General features: G+C 45.2%; 1 protein-coding gene and 1 pseudogene across 1 annotated transcript in view; both read left to right on the forward strand.

Moving 5' to 3' along the window:
- LOC106634351 (uncharacterized) overlaps positions 1–17,949 on the forward strand; it is a 133,784-nt gene that overhangs the window by 81,608 nt on the left and 34,227 nt on the right. The window lies entirely within an intron of this gene.
- On the forward strand, positions 5,071–9,820 carry LOC129398557 (putative gustatory receptor clone PTE01; annotated as a pseudogene).

Consider the following 17,949-nt stretch of genomic DNA (forward strand, 5'->3'; position numbering starts at 1 on the left):
GGATATGCAAAGGCTAAACCAAGACAGAGAAGCTCTCTTGGAAGGATTACAGAGGGGAGCTCAGAAGGCCACAAACGTTAACAAGCTCTCTGAGGTCATTCAGGGAAAAGAAGAAAGTCCAGCACAATTCTAGGAGAGACTGTGTGAGGCCTATGGTATGTATACTCCCTTTGATCCCAATAGCCCTGAAAATCAGCACATGATTAACATGGCTTTAGTCAGTCAAAGCGCAGAAGACATTAGAAGAAAACTGCAGAAACAGGCTGGGCTTGCAGGGATGAATACATCGCAATGATTAGAAATAGCTAACCAGGTGTTTGTAAACAGGGAAGCAGTAAGCCGTAAGGAAAATGGCAAAGAGAATGAACGTCAGGCCCGGATAAATGCCAACCTGTTTGTTAGCTGCAGTAATCAGAGGGGTCACCACAAAGGGCAAGGGAAGGGGGGCCCCGGGAAAGAAACTCAGCTTGGCTGTCAGAGTTTGCAACGTAACCAGTTTGCTGATTGTAAAGAAATAGGACAGTGGAAGAACAAATGCCCTCAGCTAAAAAGAAAACCAGGTGACTGAGAGCAGGAGGCCCTGGACAAGGAGGAAGGGGCCCTGGTCAACCTGGCAGAAGTGTTTCTGGACTGAGAGAGACCGGGCTCAAGTGTCCCCAAAAAGCCTCTGGTGAGAATGACAGTCGGGGGTAGAGACATTGATTTTCTTGTAGATACCGGTGCTGAACATTCGGTACTAACTACCCCGGTCGCCCCCTTATCCCAAAAGGCTATTGACATCATCGGAGCCACGGGGGTTTCAGCAAAGCAAGCTTTCTGCTTGCCTCGGACTTGTGCTGTAGGAGGACATAAAGTGATTCAGCAGTTTTTGTCCATGCCTGACTGTCCCTTGCGCTGGTTGGGAAGAGACTTGCTTAGCAAGCTGAGAGCCACTATCTCTTTTACAGAGCACGGCTCTTTGCTGCTAAAGTTACCTGGAACGGGAGCCATTATGACCCTTATGGTCCCCCGAGAGGAGGAATGGAGAATTTTCTTAACTGAGCCCTGCCAAGAGTGAAGACCAGCTCTGGCTAAGTGGTGGCCAAGAGTACGGGTGGGACACAACCCTCCAGGGTTGGCAGTCAACCCAGCCCACATATTCATAGAAGTGAATCCTGGGGCCCAGCTGGTTATGCAAAAACAGGACCGGGTCCCCAGAGAAGCCCTTCAAGGTATCCAGGTCCATCTCAAGCACCTAAGAACTTTTGGAATTAGAGTTCCTTGTCAGTCTCCATGGAACACTCCCATCCTGCCTGTTCCCAAGCCAGGGACCAAGGACTACAGGCTGGTACAGGATTTGTGCTTGCTTCATCAAGCTACACTGACTTTACATCCAACAGTACCTAACCCGTCCACATTGTTGGGGTTACTTCCAGCTAAGGACAGCTGGTTCACCTGTTTGGACTGGAAAGACACTTTCTTTCGTATTGGATTAGCCCCTGAGAGCCAGAAGCTGTCTGCCTTTCAGTGGGAAGATCCAGAGTCAGGTGTCACTACTCCGTACACTAGGACCCGGCTTCCCCAAAGGTTCAAGAACTCCCCCACCATCTTTGGGGAGACGTTGTCTCAAGACCTCCAGAATTTTCCCACCAGAGACCTGGGCTGCGTGTTGCTCCAGTAGGTTCATGAACTTTTGCTGGGACACCCCACGGCAGTTGGGTGTGCCAAGGGAATGGATGCCCTACACTGGCACCTGGAGGACTGTTGGTATAAGGTGTCCAAGAAGAAAGCTCAGATCTGCTGACAGCAGGTACATTCTGGGGATTTACTATCTGACAGGGGGAACACAGCCTGGGATTAGCAAGAAAGCAGGTCATTTGCAATCTAGCAGAGCCTAAGAGCAGAAGGCAGGTGAGAGAATTCTTAGGAGCTGTGGGGTTTTGTAGACTGTGGATCCCAAACTTTGCAGTATTAGCCAAGCCTTTGTGTGAGGTCACAAAGGGGGCGGGGACCGGGAAGCTTTTGAATGGGGATCACTACAATGGCAAGACTTTCATGACCTAAAGGAAAAACTTATGTCAGCCCCAGGCCTGGGGCTACCCGATCTGACAAAGCCTTTTCCATTATATGTGTCAGAGAGACAAAAGATGGCAACTGGACTTTGAACTCAAACTGTGGGGCCCTGGCCGAGGCTGGTGGCCTACCTCTCTAAACAATCAGACAGGGTTTCTAAAGGATGGCCCCAGTGTTTAAGGGACTTGGCAGCAACTGCCCTGCTAGTACAAGAAGCAAATAAGCTGACTCTTGGGCAAAGCCTGAACATAAAGGCCCCCCATGCTGTGGTAACTTTAATGAGTACTAAAGGACATCATTGGCTAACGAATGCCAGACTCACCAAGTACCAAACTTTGCTCTGCGAAAATCCCCATATAACCATTGAAGTTTGTAACAGCCTACACCCCGCCACCTTGCTGCCGGTATCAGAGAGCCCTGTCAAGCCTGATTGTATAGAAGTGTTGGACTCAATTGACTCTAGCAGACTTGACCTCCAGGACCAGGCTTGGGCATCAGGAGACTGGGAACTATACGTGGATGGGAGCAGCTTCTTCAACCCCCAAGGAAAGAGAGGTGCAGGGTATGCAGTGATAACTCTGGACACTGTTTTTGAAGCCAGAACGTTGCCCCAGGCCACTTCAGCCCAGAAAGCTGAGCTCATTGCTTTCATTCAGGCCTTAGAACTCAGTGAGGGTCAGACTTTCAACATTTCCACTGATTCTCGTATGTCTTTTTGAACCTTCAAGTTCATGGAGCATGATAGAAAGAAAAAGGCCTATTGAACTCTGGGGGAAAAAGACAGAAAATATCCACAAGAAATCTTGCAATGATTAGAAGCAGTATGGAAACCCCACAAGGTGGCAGTTACCCATTGCAGAGGACACCAGCGAGCTTCCACCTTGCTGGGTTTGGGGAATTCGCATGCTGACTCAGAGGCTTGAAAAGCAGCATCTGCCCCCTTCCAGGCATCAGTGCTCCCTCAAGCACCTGATCTTGGACCTGCTTCTTCTAAAGAAGAAAATGACTTTCTCCAGGTAGAGGGAAGGACAAGTGATGGAGGAAGGATGAATTCGGTTACCAGATGGGAGAGTAGCTGTGCCACAGCTGCTAGGAGCTGCAGTTATACTGGCTGTGCAAGAAACCACGCATCGAGGTCAGGAGTCACTGGAAAAGTTGTTAGGCCGGTATTTCTACATCTCGCCTTTGTCAGCCCTTGCCAAAACGGTGAGGCAGCGGTGTGTTACCTGCCGACAGCATGATGTGAGGCAAGGTCCAACCGTTCCGCCAGGCATACGAGCTTATGGAGCAGCCCCCTTTGAAGATCTCCAGGTGGACTTCACAGAGACGCCAAAGTGTGGAGGTAACAAGTATGTACTAGTTCTTGGGCATACCTACTCTGGGTGGGTGGAGGCCTATCCAACACGAACTGAGAAAGCTCGTGAGGTAACCCCTGTGCTTCTTCGAGATGTGATTCCTAGATTTCGACTGCCGTTACGGATCGGCTCAGACAACGGGCCTGCGTTTTTGGCTGCCTTGGTACAGAAGACGGCAAAGTTATTGGGGATCACACGGAACCTGAATGCCGCCTCCCGGCCTCAGAGTTCTGGAAAGGTGGAGCGGATGAATCGGACGATCAAAAATATTGCTATTGTCTTCCCCTCTGGATACTTGAAACAACACCACAAGGGGCGTCAAACCACCTGCTAAATTTGAGGGAATGTCATCCTCTCCCCAGCTCCCCCGGCCCCGGATATTAGAGACACTAACACAGGGGTAATGTACACCCACTGCTTTATTGGCAGTAATATCATCCTCTCCCTTCTTGGATATTAGGAACAATATTACACTGTGCGTGTACGCCTGTCGCGAAATTCAGTGGAATGTCATCCTGCGCCTCCCTGGATATGACGAACAATATCATGGGGGATGTACAACTTCTGAGATATTGGGAGTGATATCATCCTCTCCCCTCTGGAAGTTAGGGACAATATCACAGGGGTAGTGTACACCCTCTGGGATGTTGGGACTAATATCATCCTCCCGCCCACTGGATATTAAAAACCGTAGCACAAGGGGCGTGTACACACACTTCGATATTGGTATGAATACCATCCTCTCCCTCTTTGGATATTCGGTGCCATATTTCAGGTGGGGTATACACCACCTGATTTTGGTGTATACACCAATACACCACCAATATTGGAAGTAATATGATTTTCTCCCCGTTGGATATCAGAAACAATATCACAGGGGGTTATGAACAACCCCTGCGATATTTGGAGTAATATCATCGTCTCCCCTCACGATTATTAAGAACAATATCGTAGGGGTGGGGGGTGTACACCCCTTTTCATACTGGATATCGTCCTCTTCCCCCCTGGATATTAGTAACAATATCAGGAAGGGATGTACAGACCCTGCGACCTTTGCTGTCATAGAATTATCTCTGCCCTAGATAATAGGAAAAATGTCACTGGGGATGTGAACAGCCCTGCGATATTCAGAGTAGTATCATCCTCTGCCCCCTTGCATATTGGGAACAACATCACAGGTGGGCTGTACTGCCTCTGTGATATTGGGAGTAAAATTTTCCTCTCTTCCCCTGGACACTAGGAAGTGTATCAGAGGGGGAGGGTGTACATTCCCTGTGATATTCAACGTAACTTTGTCTTCTCCCTCCCAGGGTATTCAGAACAATATTACAGGAGGGGTGTACACCCTCTGCGATATTGAGAGTCATATCATCCTCTTTCGCTCTGGATGTTAGGAACAATATCACAGGGTTGTGTACACCCCCTGTGATATTGGGAGTCATATCATCCTCTCTCCCTGTGGATATTAGGAAGAGTATCACAGGGCTGTGGAAACCCCCTGCGGTACTGGGAGTAATATCATCCTCTCTCCCTCTGAATATAGGAAGATTTTCACAGGGGTGTGTACACCCTCTGCGATATGGGGAGTAAGATTATCCTCTCCACCCAGGAAATGACTAACAAGGTCATGGGGGTGTGTACTCCCCCTGCGATATTGGGAGTAATGTCGTCCTCCCCAAACCTGGATGTTAGCAACGAGATCACAGAGGGGCTGTACACACCCTGCGACATTGGAAGTAGTATGATCCTCTCCCCACCTGGATACGGGGAAAGATACCACAGCGCGGTTATACGTTTCCTACGCTGTTGGGAGTAATATCATTCTTTTCCTTTCTGGATATTAGGAAGAATATCACAGGGGTGCTGTACAATTACTTCGATATTGGGAGTAATATCATCCTCTATTTTCCTGGATATTGGGCACAAAAACACAAAAGGGTGTACAACCCCTGCGATATTGGGAGTAATACCACACTCTCCTTCCCTGGATGTTAGAAAACAATATCATCAGGGCTGAACACCCGCCGCGATAATGGGAGTCATGTTTACTCTTTCACAGGCCATTTGGAACCATATCACAGGGGGTGTTTACAAACAGGGGTGGTGTACACCCCCTGTGATATTGGGAGTAACATCATTCTCTCCACCTCTGGATATTAAGAACAATATCCCGGCGGGAGGTGGTACACCCCCAGTGATATGGCGAATAATGTCATCCTCTCCTTCCCTGGATATTAGGAGCAATATCACAGGGGGGGTGTACACCTTCTGTGATATTGGAAGCAATATCATCCTCTCCCCCGCTGGATATTAGAAAAAAATATCACTCACTGTGTACACCCACTGTGATATTAGGAAGAATAATGCAGGGTGTACACCCACTCTGACTTTAAGAGAAATAGCTCCCTCAAATGTCCCAAACAATATCACAGGGTATACAAGGATATTTCCCTAGGATATTACAAATACTATCACAGGGTGTACACGCACTGTAATATTAGGAATCGTATCTCCCTAGGTGATATTAGGAGTAATATCTACCTAGTAGATAACAAATAACATGGCAGGGTGTACACCCACTTTGATATTAGCTGTAATATTTTTCTAAGTTGTTACAAATAAGATCACCGGGTGTACCAACATGGTGAACACTCACTGTGATATCAGGAGTCGCATCTCTGTAATATATTATGAATAATATCACAGGGTGTGCACCCACTGTATTATTAGGAGTAAGATCTCTGTAGGATATTACAATTAAGATCACAGGGTGTAGAGCCACCGTGATATTAGGAGCAATATCTTTCTAGGATATTACAGATAATATCACAGGGTGTACGCCCACTCTACTGTCAGGAGCAATATCTCCCTAGAATATCAAAAATCCTATCACAAGGTGTCCAATCTCTGCCTTCCAGGTTCTAAGGGATTCTTCTGCTTCAGCCTCCCCAGTAGCTAGGGTTACCCGCCACCACGCCAGGCTAATATTTTTTTATTTTCACTGGAGACGGGGTTTCACCACGTTGGCCAGGCTGGTCTGGAACTCCTGATGTCAGGTGATCCATCAGCCTCTGCTGCCCAAAGTGCTGGGATTACAGGTGTGAGCCATGGTGCTGGGCCAGGAGTTATAGATTCTGTTCATTTGGAAACACAGCTCCCATCTTTCAATGTGCATGTACTTTTATGAAGAAATGATGTCAGAAAGCCAAAGGATGATAATAAATATGAAAAGTAACAGGCATGTGAAAAGGTCTTCCGATTGAGAACTATAAGGTTCGATTTCATTTTCAGATAATGGGGTCCTAGCTCTTGTGTCGTCCTTTTACATATTCTACATCAAGGGAAGTTGTAGCACGGTGTCAGAATAAAATAGAGTGTATTTCATGGCTTCTTAATTTCTTTCAATTAGACTGAGATATTTTTCTTAAAGAGAGAAGGACATTTTCATTGCATTGTATTTTTTCTGAAAAGAGGAGGCCGTATTTTACTGAGATCACGGATTTGTTATATATGAAGTTTTAGTCTTCTAATGTTCTTCAGTGGATATTCTCTAAAGTAGTATATACAGAAAGCCTCGTATAGCAAAAAAGTAAATCACGTAATAATTCTCAGATTTTTGGAATTGTCACAACTGAGAAACATTGCTGGCGGTGTATGGTCCGCAAGTGTGAAGATGTTCCTTGTGAATTGCTCGCATCTAGCATTAAGGGCTGATTTTTAACTTTTATTTTTCCAATCCTCTTTCCTTCTCAAGGTGTCCAAGACACACAGAGCCATGGAATCTCACAGGTGTCTGAGAATTCCTCCTCTTGGGACTCTCAAAGGATCCAGAACTGCAGCCAGTCCTCGCTTTGCTGTCCCTGTCCCTGTCCATGTATCTGGTCACGGTGCTGAGGAACCTGCTCAGCATCCTGGCTGTCAGCTCTGACTCCCCCCTCCACACTCCCGTGTACTTCTTCCTCTCCAACCTGTGCTGGGCTGACATGGGTTTCACCTCGGCCACGGTTCCCAAGATGATTGTGGACATGCAGTCGCATAGCAGAGTCATCTCTCATGCGGGCTGCCTGACACAGATATCTTTCTTGGTCCGTTTTACATGTATAGAAGGCATGCTCCTGACTGTGATGGCCTATGACTGCTTTGTAGACATCTGTCGCCCTCTGCACTACCCAGTCATCGTGAATCCTCACCTCTGTGTCCTCTTCGTTTTGGTGTCCTTTTTCCTCAGCCTGTTGGATTCCCAGCTGCACAGTTGGATTGTGTTACAATTCACCATCATCAAGACTGTGGAAATCTCTCATTTTGTCTGTGACCCCTCTCAACTTCTCAAACTTGCCTGTTCTAACAGCGTCATCAATAGCGTATTCATATATTTCGATAGTACTATGTTTGGTTTTCTTCCCATTTCAGGGATCCTTTTGTCTTACTATAAAATTGTCCCCTCCATTCTAAGGATTTCATCATCAGATGAGAAGTATAAAGATTTCTTCAACTGTGGCTCTCACCTAGCTGTTGTTAGCTGGTTTTAGGGAACAGCCATTGGCATGTACCTGATTTCAGCTGTGTCACCACCCCCCAGGAATGGTGTGGTGGCGTCAGTGATGTACGCTGTGGTCACCCCCATGCTGAACCTTTTCATGTACAGCCTGAGAAACAGGGACATACAAAGTGCCCTGCGGAGGCTGCTCAGCAGAACAGTGGAATCTCATGATCTGTTCCATCCTTTTTCTTGTGTGGGTGAGAAAGGGCAACCACATTAAATCTCTACATCTGCAAATCCTGCCCCTTAGTCACGTTATTTTTGTGGCTTGATGGCTTTTATTCCTTTCCGCATTTCCTATGTGAATATTGTTTTTTTCTTTATGTCTTTAACTGGAATGGGTGAGGATTCTGGGATCCTTTGTTTAGCTTAAACCTCATGACTGAATCGTCTATACCTAGGCGGCCTCCTTTGGTTTCTGAGCAATAACACTGTCATCCAGGTGGAATCACAACCATCTTTTTATATACGTGAAGTCCTCACTTCATTTTGGAATTCCTTGAAAATTGACTTTATGGAAACAATGTATAGCAGGTCCTCCAACACCACTGGTTCTTCAAAGTTGTGTAGTTATAATGTTGGAGAGGAATAAGTGGTTTCACTATTCCTAATTTTGCCTCAAGGTGAAGTTTCCAAGAGACTTTCAAAGATGTTAAGTGAGGACATACTGTACATCAAATTCATATCCTCTTCCACAGTTCATGTGGAATTTCTTTATAAACTGCTTCTAGAGAATCTCTTTAGGCAGGTTCTGTGTAGAGATCCATGTCGCCGTTCCTCAATCTTGGCTTTGAGTCAAATCACCTGGGGAGCTTACACATGATGAGGCCTGGGTCTCATTACCTGAGATTCTGATTTCTCTGCACCTGTGTGAGTGTGTGGAATTTTTTTTTTTTTTTTTTAAGCACCAGAGGTGGTTGCAATGACGAAGTTTTTAGAGGCATCAAGCTCCAATGAGTAAGAACAGAAATTAATTGTAATATGATTTCTTCAAATATTATCTTCAAATGCATTGTCCATCAACACCGTACCAATGTTTATTATGCTGTTGTTTCTTACCATTTAGCATTTTCTATTTTTTTTTTTTCTTTCTTTTTTTTTTTTTTTTCTTTTTGAGGCAGAGTTTCACTCTTGTTGCCCAGGCTGGAGTGCAATGGCACGATCTTGGCTCACTGCAATCTCTGCCTCCTGTATTCAAGCGATTCTCCTGTCTCAGCCTTCCAAGTAGTTGGGATTACAGGCATGCGCTACCATGCCTGGCTAATTTTTTTTTTTTTTTTTTTTTTTTTTTTGGTATTTTTAGTACAGACAGTGGTTCTCCATATTGGTTAGGCTGGTCTTGAACTCCCGATCTCAGGTGATCCGTCAGCTTCCGCCTCCCAAAGTGCTGGGATTATAGGCGGGAGCCAACGCGCCCAGCCACCACTTAGCATTTTCATTTTACATTTGTTGAAATTACAGATTTATACACACATTGATTGCTGCTTTGTTATACACTTGCATATACATAAGATGGGAAGTAGAAAAGAATAAAATGGGCACAGTATCCCTGAAGTTTCACATTCCGAGACATGTTAAAAATATTTGTTTTTTAGAAATTTGTTTCAATTGAGAAACTGTGGTATACACACACAATGAAGTATTATTCAGCCTAAAAAGGAATAAATAAAATTCTCTCCACTGCAGACAAAATGGATGAGTTTGCAGGTCTGTATATGAAGTGAAATAAGCCAGGCACAGAATGACAACTATTTCATGTCCTCACTTCTATGTAGGAACAAAAAAGAAAATCTTGGCCAAGTGTGGTGGCTCAGGCCTGTAATCCCAGCACTGTGGGAGGCCGAGTCGTACGGATCACTTGAGGCCAGGAGTTCAAGACCCGCCTGGCCAACATGGTGAAACCCCCATCTCTACTGAAAACACAAACAATTAGCCAGGGGTGGTGACGCGTGCCTGTAGTCTCAGCTGCTCGGAGGGCTGGGGCCCAAGAAGCGCTTGAACTGGGGAGGCAGAGCTTGCAGTGAGCCCGGATTGTACCTGTATACTCCAACCTGGGCAACAGAAAGAGACTCCATCACACACCTACACACAAAAGGAATCTCAGGAAGGTGGAGAGTATAAAGGGGGTTAGCAGATGCTAGGAAGAAAAGGGGTGGGACGGGGAATTAAGACAAGTGGATAATTGGGTCACAAAATACAGAAAGATGGAATAAGTGAGTTCTAGTGTTTGATAGTACAGTATGAAAATTTTAGTTCACAGGAATTGCTTGCATATTTCCAGATGCTTTGGTAAGAAGCTTCCTCATTTTCTCATTATGCTGGTTTTTCAGCTACTCTCTTTCTGCTCTTGAAATCGTGCTGGATTTTCTGTTTTTGGCTTTTTGTTTTGAGACAGAGTTTCACTTTTGTTGCCCAGGCTGGAGTGTCATGGTGCCATCTTGGCTCACTGCAACCTCTGCCTCCTGGGTTCAAGCGATTCTCCTGCCTCCATCTCCCGAGCAGCTGGGATTACAGGCATGCCCCAGCATGCTCAGCTAATGTTGTATTTGTAGTAGAGATGGGGGTTTCTTCCTGTCTGTCAAGCTTGTCTTGAACTCCTGACCTCAGGTGATCCGCCCGCCTCGGCCTCCCAAAGTGCTTGGATTACAGGTATGAGCAACCGTGCCCGGCCCATGCTGTATCCTTATCTGTTGTCTGTTGTTGGTTTGTTCTGGAGCCCAGAAATAACTTCTCCCCTATATGTTCAAATGATTTTTAACATGAATGCTAGGAAAGCTCATTGGTGGAAAAGCAGCCTTTTCAAGAAATGGTTTTGGAGAAACTTGATTTCCACATGCAGAAGAATGAAGGTGGACCCTATGTCACACCAGGTGCAAAAATTAACACAAACTGGGTCAAAGACCTAACCTCAAGTGCTGAAAGTATAATATGCCTAAAAGAAAATATTGGCCACACTTTCATGACATCAGATTGGGCAATGTTTTCTGGGATATGACACCAAAAGCATTGGCAACAAAAGAAAATTAGATTCCTTGGATTACATCTAAATGACAGACACTTCTGTGCATCAGCAAACACTGTGAACTGAGTGAAAAAATAACCCATGGGTTAGGAAAAATATTTGCAAATCATATCTCTGAAAAAAGGCTGATATGCATCATATACAAAGAACAGCTAGAACTGAACAACAAGAAACCCAAAGCATCCCATTAACAATGGTCAGAAGACTCGAGTAGATGCGTCATTAAGAAGATATAGCAATGGCCAATAAGCATCTAAAATGATGTTCAAAATCACTCATCACAGGGAAGCGCAAATCAAACCAAGAATGTGATACGACACATTAGGATGGATATGATAAACAAATAAGCATTGGTGAGACTAGAGGAAAGTAGGAATGCTCGAATCTGATTGGAGGGAATGTAAAACCATGAAGGAACAGGGAAAATAGTATGGTATGTACCGGAAAAAGTAGAAACAGGATTATCAGATGTTCCCGCTGTTGCACTTGTGGGTACCTGCCAAAAAGAATTAGAAGCCAGGAGTGGAAGAGAGATTTGTACACCCAAATTCATAGCAGCATTATTCACAAGAGCCAAAATGTGGAGGCAACCCAAGGGTTCGTGGACTGATGAATGAAGAAGCACACTGGAGTTCCTTCATACAATGGAAGACTATTCAGCCTTCAAAAGGCAGGCACTTCTGGCCGGTGCGGTGGCTCACGCCTGGAATCCCAGCATCTTGGAAGACCGAGATGGGCGGATCACCTGAGGTCAGGAATTCAAGACCAGCCTGGCCATCTTGGTGAAACCCTGTCTCTACTGAAAATGCAAAAAATGAGACGAGCGTGGTGGCCTGTGCCTATAGTCACAGCTACTCGGGAGGCTGAGGCACAAGAATCGCTGGAACCCGGGAGGTGGAGGTTGCAATGAGCCCAGATTGTGCCACTGCATTCCAGCCTGTGCGACAGAGTGAGACTCCATGTAAACACACAACAAAACAAAACCAAAAAAAAAAAAAAAAAAACACCCAAACACCCAGACAGGCACTTCTGACACAGGATGCAACACGGATGAACCTTGAAGACATTCTCATCAGTGAAATAAAGAAATCCCAAAAGGATGAACACGCTCAGGCTCAGTGGCTCGCACCTGTAACCCCAGCACTTTGGGAGGCTGAGGCAGGCGGATCACTTAAGGTCAGGAGTTCGAGACCAGCCTGCCCAATATGGTGAAAGCTTGTCTCTATTAAAAATACAAAAATTAGCTGGGCGTGGTGGCGCACGCCTGTAATCCCAGCTACTCGGGAGACTGAGACACAAGAATCGCTTGAACCCACGATGTGGAGGTTGCAGTCAGCCCAGACCACGCCACTGCACTCCAGCCTGGGCAACAGAGAAAGACTCTGTCTCCAAAACAAACAAACCAAAAAAAATAAACACGGTATGATTCCACTTATATCACGTGTCTAGAGTAGTTAAACTTATAGAGTTGCAAACTAGAATGGTGGCCCCCAGGGGTGGGCGAGAGAGAGAGGAATGGAGAGTTTGTTTAATGGGTGCAATTTCCATTTTCAACGATAAAACTGTTCTGGAGATGATGGCGGTGTTGGTTGCTAAACAATGCAAATGTATCTAATGTGATTAAACTATAAACTGAAAAACAGTGGAAATTGTAAATGTTTATACTGGCCATTCTATATGAAATAATCTATATTTATAATTTTTAACATTTATACGTGGTATATTTTCCCATAATAAAAGATGAAAATTAAAGCACTTGGATCTTGTAAAAGAAAAGAAAGAAGCGAATAATACACACAAGCTCTCTCCTGATTAGAGGAAGAGCCTCAAAGCTCCTATGGACACTCGCTTTTCTCTTCTTCTTGCATGATCATGAGGAAATCCTTAGAGCTTGGGGAACTTGGCTAATCCTTAGAGCTTGACTCTGGCTAATGAGGGGCTCTGTGCCTTGAGCCCCCCAGGCCATAGAATAGTAAATACTCAGTCTGTGCCTCCAGCCCTGCAGTGTGAGGTTGCAGTCCTGTGGGCTCCACAACCGTCACCTGTATCGGGAGGCTCATGTCTCATCCTGTCTTCTGGCCAGCCTTGTGGACGGAGTCTGAGCCTCCAATGTGGACCATGCAGGGAGAACAGTGGACCTGTTCTCAGTGGTCATGGCCTAGCAGAGGGGAAGGGCAGTTCAGTGAGTGCTGAGGGACGGTCGGGAGCCTTGTTTGTTTCCTCATCCTCAGGACAAACAGGACAATGCGGTCGGCAGACGGGAGGAGACCAATGTGCAAACTGTCAGCTCAGCAGACTGCGGACTTCCTGTTCTTGGTTGTGGTGGGGGGTCTCAGGAATCTTCTTCAAAATTTTGCTTCCCTCCTCCACTGGTTGTCCTTTTCATAGACATCTCACCCATGATAGCAGGGAATGAGTCCCTCTAAACTGTTCCCTCAGAAGAACAAAAAGACGATGAAGGTGATGATGAGGATAAAGCGGATGATGACAGACACCATGGCATCATGAACCCTTCCTGAGGGCTTCCTAAAGGCCAGGCTCTGAGCTCTGTGTTCTATGCAGCTTGTTTCATTTCATCTGCGTAGTCTCCCAGTTATTAATGCACATTTCATGATGATTTTACAGACTAGAAAAGGAGCACCACATTTTCATAGAACTTGTACCAGATCATTAAGTCAAAAAGGGTGAAGCCCAATTTGAACCAGGCAGTCTAAGTCCAGACACATGGCATTTGGCCAGTCCTCTCCCTGCAATCAACCTGCCCTCTCAAATCCTCATCACTCAGGCCGATGCCCCTGCTCACTGTGCCCTTCCCTTTGGGGGTTCCTTGTAGACCACAGCTAGACCAGTGGGTGCCACAATCACTGTGTCAAGAATGGAAAGGGCAGCTAAGATCACATCGAGGATTCCAGAAAGAATTGGCACAGGATCATTCAGGACGCATCTCTCCCTTGCCCCTGTTCCTGGCTTTCCGTACAGCTCTCGACTTCCTCAAAGGACTCATCATTTCGGGGTTTGGCTTCCATTCTTATTGAGGAAGCTGGAAAGTGTTTCAAAAATGCTCCTCCGATGTGCCTGTGGTTAAGACCTCTGAGCTCTGTTGAAAACTTTTGGAAGCTGGGCGCGGTGGCTCACGCCTGTAATCCCAGCACTTTGGGAGGCTGAGGCAGGCGAATCACAAGGTCAGGTATTCAAGACCAGCCTGGCCAACATGGTGAAACCCCTTCTCTCCTAAAAAGAGAAAAATATTAGCCGGGCATAGTGGCCGGCCTCTGTCATCTCAGCTACTCGGCAGGCTGAGGCAAGAGAATAGCTTGAACCTGGGATGCGGAGGTTGCAGTGAGCCGAGCTCACTCCACTGCACTCCAGCCTGGGCAACAGAACGACTCCGTCTCAAAATAAAAAACAAAAACAAAAACAAAAGAGAACCCAAACATTTTGAGTGTTGGGAGACCATCAAGTATATTGCCCGGGACTTAGAGTCTGGCCATTAATTTTCAATACCACCCTTTCTACTTATCTGTATGGCAAAGGGTGAGACGTCCATCCTCTGAGATTCAGCACTCTCATCTGAGTTGATTTCTAGTTGATCCAATGGAAGTGAGCGATGATTAAACCGATCGTGGGAGCCCGCTGCGTGATCTCTATGTGATGGACGCGTAAATAAAGGTAAAGTGAATTTTAGATACATTCGTTAATATTTTAAGCTTAAACTCCACACGGTTCAACAGAAATATCCCCTGACCTGAAGTTCTGGTTTCCCTGCATTCCAGACAGGACATTTTGTTTTTTCCTTCTCTCAGTAAAGACTGAGTACTGTGAGAGGAACAAGTGATTCTCTTTTGTTTCTGATTCCCTAGAGCCTATATCTTGCTTGGCACATAGGAGACAGCAAAAGGAAACACCTATGTGAATTATTGCATTGACACTTCCTTGGTTCACAAAAATTGGCTGTCATCAGTGTGACGTCAGTGTCACAGAGCGTGTGTTTTTGGTTTTTTGTTTTTTGAGACAGAGTTTTGCTCTTGTTGCCCAGGCTGGCGTGCAGTGGTGTGATTTCGGCTCACTGTAGCCTCTGCCTCCCAGGTTCAAGCCATTCTCCTGCCTCAGCCTCCCGAGTAGCTGGGACTATAGGCGCGCGCCGCCATACCGGGCAAAGTTTTTGTATTTTTAGTAGAGGCGGGGTTTCACCATGTTGGCCAGGATGGTTTTGATCTCCTGACCCCGTGATCAGCCCTCCTCCGCCTCCCAGAGTGCTGGGATTAGAGGCGTGAGCCACCGCGTCCGGCCAAACTTTCTGATGAAAACTCTAAGTCCACCGAAGCTAAGGACAGGAGTTAGAGCTTCCATGAATTTTAAAACAAGACCCACCGATGTGATTAGGCAATTACTCTCTCGAAGGAGAAAAGTCCGAAAACACAATGATGGAATCACTAGGACCTAACTGGCATGTGGAACTATTTTCTGCTTATGAACTATCAACTTTCATTTCATTTCCGGATGGCATGGTCTCAGCTGTTATACAGTGTTTACAAATGTTCTAAATCAAGGGAATTTGTATCAGTCTATTCGAATCAAATAAAATATTTGAGTTATTAATTTCCTTTAATTAGGATAACCATTTTCTTAAAGTGAAGAGAATGGTTTTATTACATATTTTTCTTCGGAAAAGATAGGCTGTATTTTCTAGCAATTACGAATTTGTTGTTCTATATGACGATCTGGTTCTTGGAGCATTCTTGAATCTAGTATCTCTAAGGCAGGTGTGTATAGCAAGAAGTGAATAACACAGAAATCAATGATGAAAGCATTAGAAGACAATTGAGTTTGTCAGAACTGCAAAATATTGCTGAGTGTGGATTGTTCTGAAATCTGAAAACATTACTTGTGAATTGCTTCTATCCAAAATGCAGACACAATGCTGGGTGTTGGTTTAGTTGTTTCCGATTTTTCAACCCTCTTTTCTAGGCAAAAGCTGTCCAAACTCTACAGACCCACAGAATCTAACAGATGTCTCTATATTCCTCCTCCTAGAACCTCAGAGGATCCAGAACTGCAGCTGGTCGTCGCTGGGCTGTTCCTTCCCATGTGCCTGGTCACGGTGCTGGGGAACCTGCTCATCCTCCTGGCTGTCAGCCCTGAGTCCCACCTCCACACCCCCATGTACTTCTTCCTCTCCAATCTGTCCTTGCCTGACATCGGTTTCACCTCCACCGTGGTCCCCAAGATGATTGTGGACATCCAATCTCACAGCAGAGTCATCTCCTATGCAGGCCGTCTGACTCACATGTCTCTCTTTGCCATTTTTGGAGGCATGGAAGAGAGACATGCTCCTGAGTGTGATGGCCTATGACTGGTTTGTAGCCATCTGTCACCCTCTATATCATTCAGCCACCATGAACCCGTGTTTCTGTGGCTTCCTACTTTTGTTGTCTTTTTTTTTTTTCTCGGTCCTTTAGAAGCCCAGCTGCACAACTTGATTGCCTTATGAATGACCTGCTTCAAGGATGTGGAAATTCCTAATTTCTTCTGCGACCCTTCTCAACTCCCCCATCTTGCATGTTGTGACACCTTCACCAATAACATAATCATGCATTTCCCTGCTGCCATATTTGGTTTTCCTCCCATCTCGGGGACCCTTTTTTCTTACTCTAAAATTGTTTCCTCCATTCTGAGGGTTTCATCATCAGGTGGGAAGTATAAGGTCTTCTCCACCTGTGGGTCTTACCTGTCAGTTGTTTGCTGATTTTATGGAACAGGCGTTGGAAGCTACCTCAGTTCAGATGTGTCATCTTCCCCGAGACAGGGTGCAGTGGCCTCAGTGATGTACACGGTGGCACCCCCATGTCACCCTCTGTGACATTAGGAGTAGCATCTTTCTAAAATATTATGAATAATTTTGAAACATGTACACCCCCTCTGACATTAGAAGTAACATCGCCCGAAGATATAAGAAATAATATCAGATTGTGTACCTGCATTGTGACATCAGTAGTAACATCCCTTTAGGGTATTACGAATATTATCAGAGTGTGAAGACCTTCTGTGACATTAGGAGTAACATCACCCTACAATATTGGGAATAATACCCCACGGTGTACACCACCTGTGACACTGGTGGTAACATTTCTTTAGGATATTACAAATAGTATGACAGGGTGTACAGCCTCTGTGATATTAGGAGTAACATATCTGAAAAAACTTTACAAATAATATCACGGATTGTACACCACGTGTGACATTAGGAGTAACATCCCCTGAAACGATTATGAATAACTTCACAGATTGTACACCTTCTGTGATATTAGGAGTAAACATCTTTCTAGAATGTGAAGAATACCATCGCAGGGTGGACACCCCCGTGACATGAGGAGTAACATCACTCTAGGATATTAGGAATAATATAACAACGTGTACACAATTTGTATGGTAGGAGTAACATCCGCCTGGGATACTAGGAATCATAGCACAGAAAGCACACCCCCTGTGACAATAGGAGTCACATCCCCTTAGGATATTAGGAATAATATCACAAGGTGTACATGCACTGTGACATTAGTAACTATAACCAGCTAGTAGATTGGGAATAATGTCACAGCTTGCACAGATTTGCGACATTAGGAGTAACATCCCCCTAGAATATTATGAATAATATCACAGGGTGTACACACCCTGCAACTTTAGGGTAATCATCACCCTGGATTACTACAAATAATTTCACAGGATGTTAAACCCCTGTGACAATAGGAATAATATACTTCCATGATATGACAAATAATATCACAGTGTGTACACCCACTGTGATATTAAAAGTTATCCCTCCCTCAGATATTGTGAGTAATATCACAGGCTGTACACCATGTGTTCACACCCACTGTGATTTTTAAATTACTATCTCCTTAGGATATTACGAATAATTTCAAGGGGTGTACACACCCTATGACATTAAGATAGCATCCCTTTAGGATATTCGAAATAAT

This window comes from Pan paniscus, chromosome 7 (assembly GCF_029289425.2).
Source record: "Pan paniscus chromosome 7, NHGRI_mPanPan1-v2.0_pri, whole genome shotgun sequence".
NCBI lineage: Eukaryota > Metazoa > Chordata > Mammalia > Primates > Hominidae > Pan > Pan paniscus.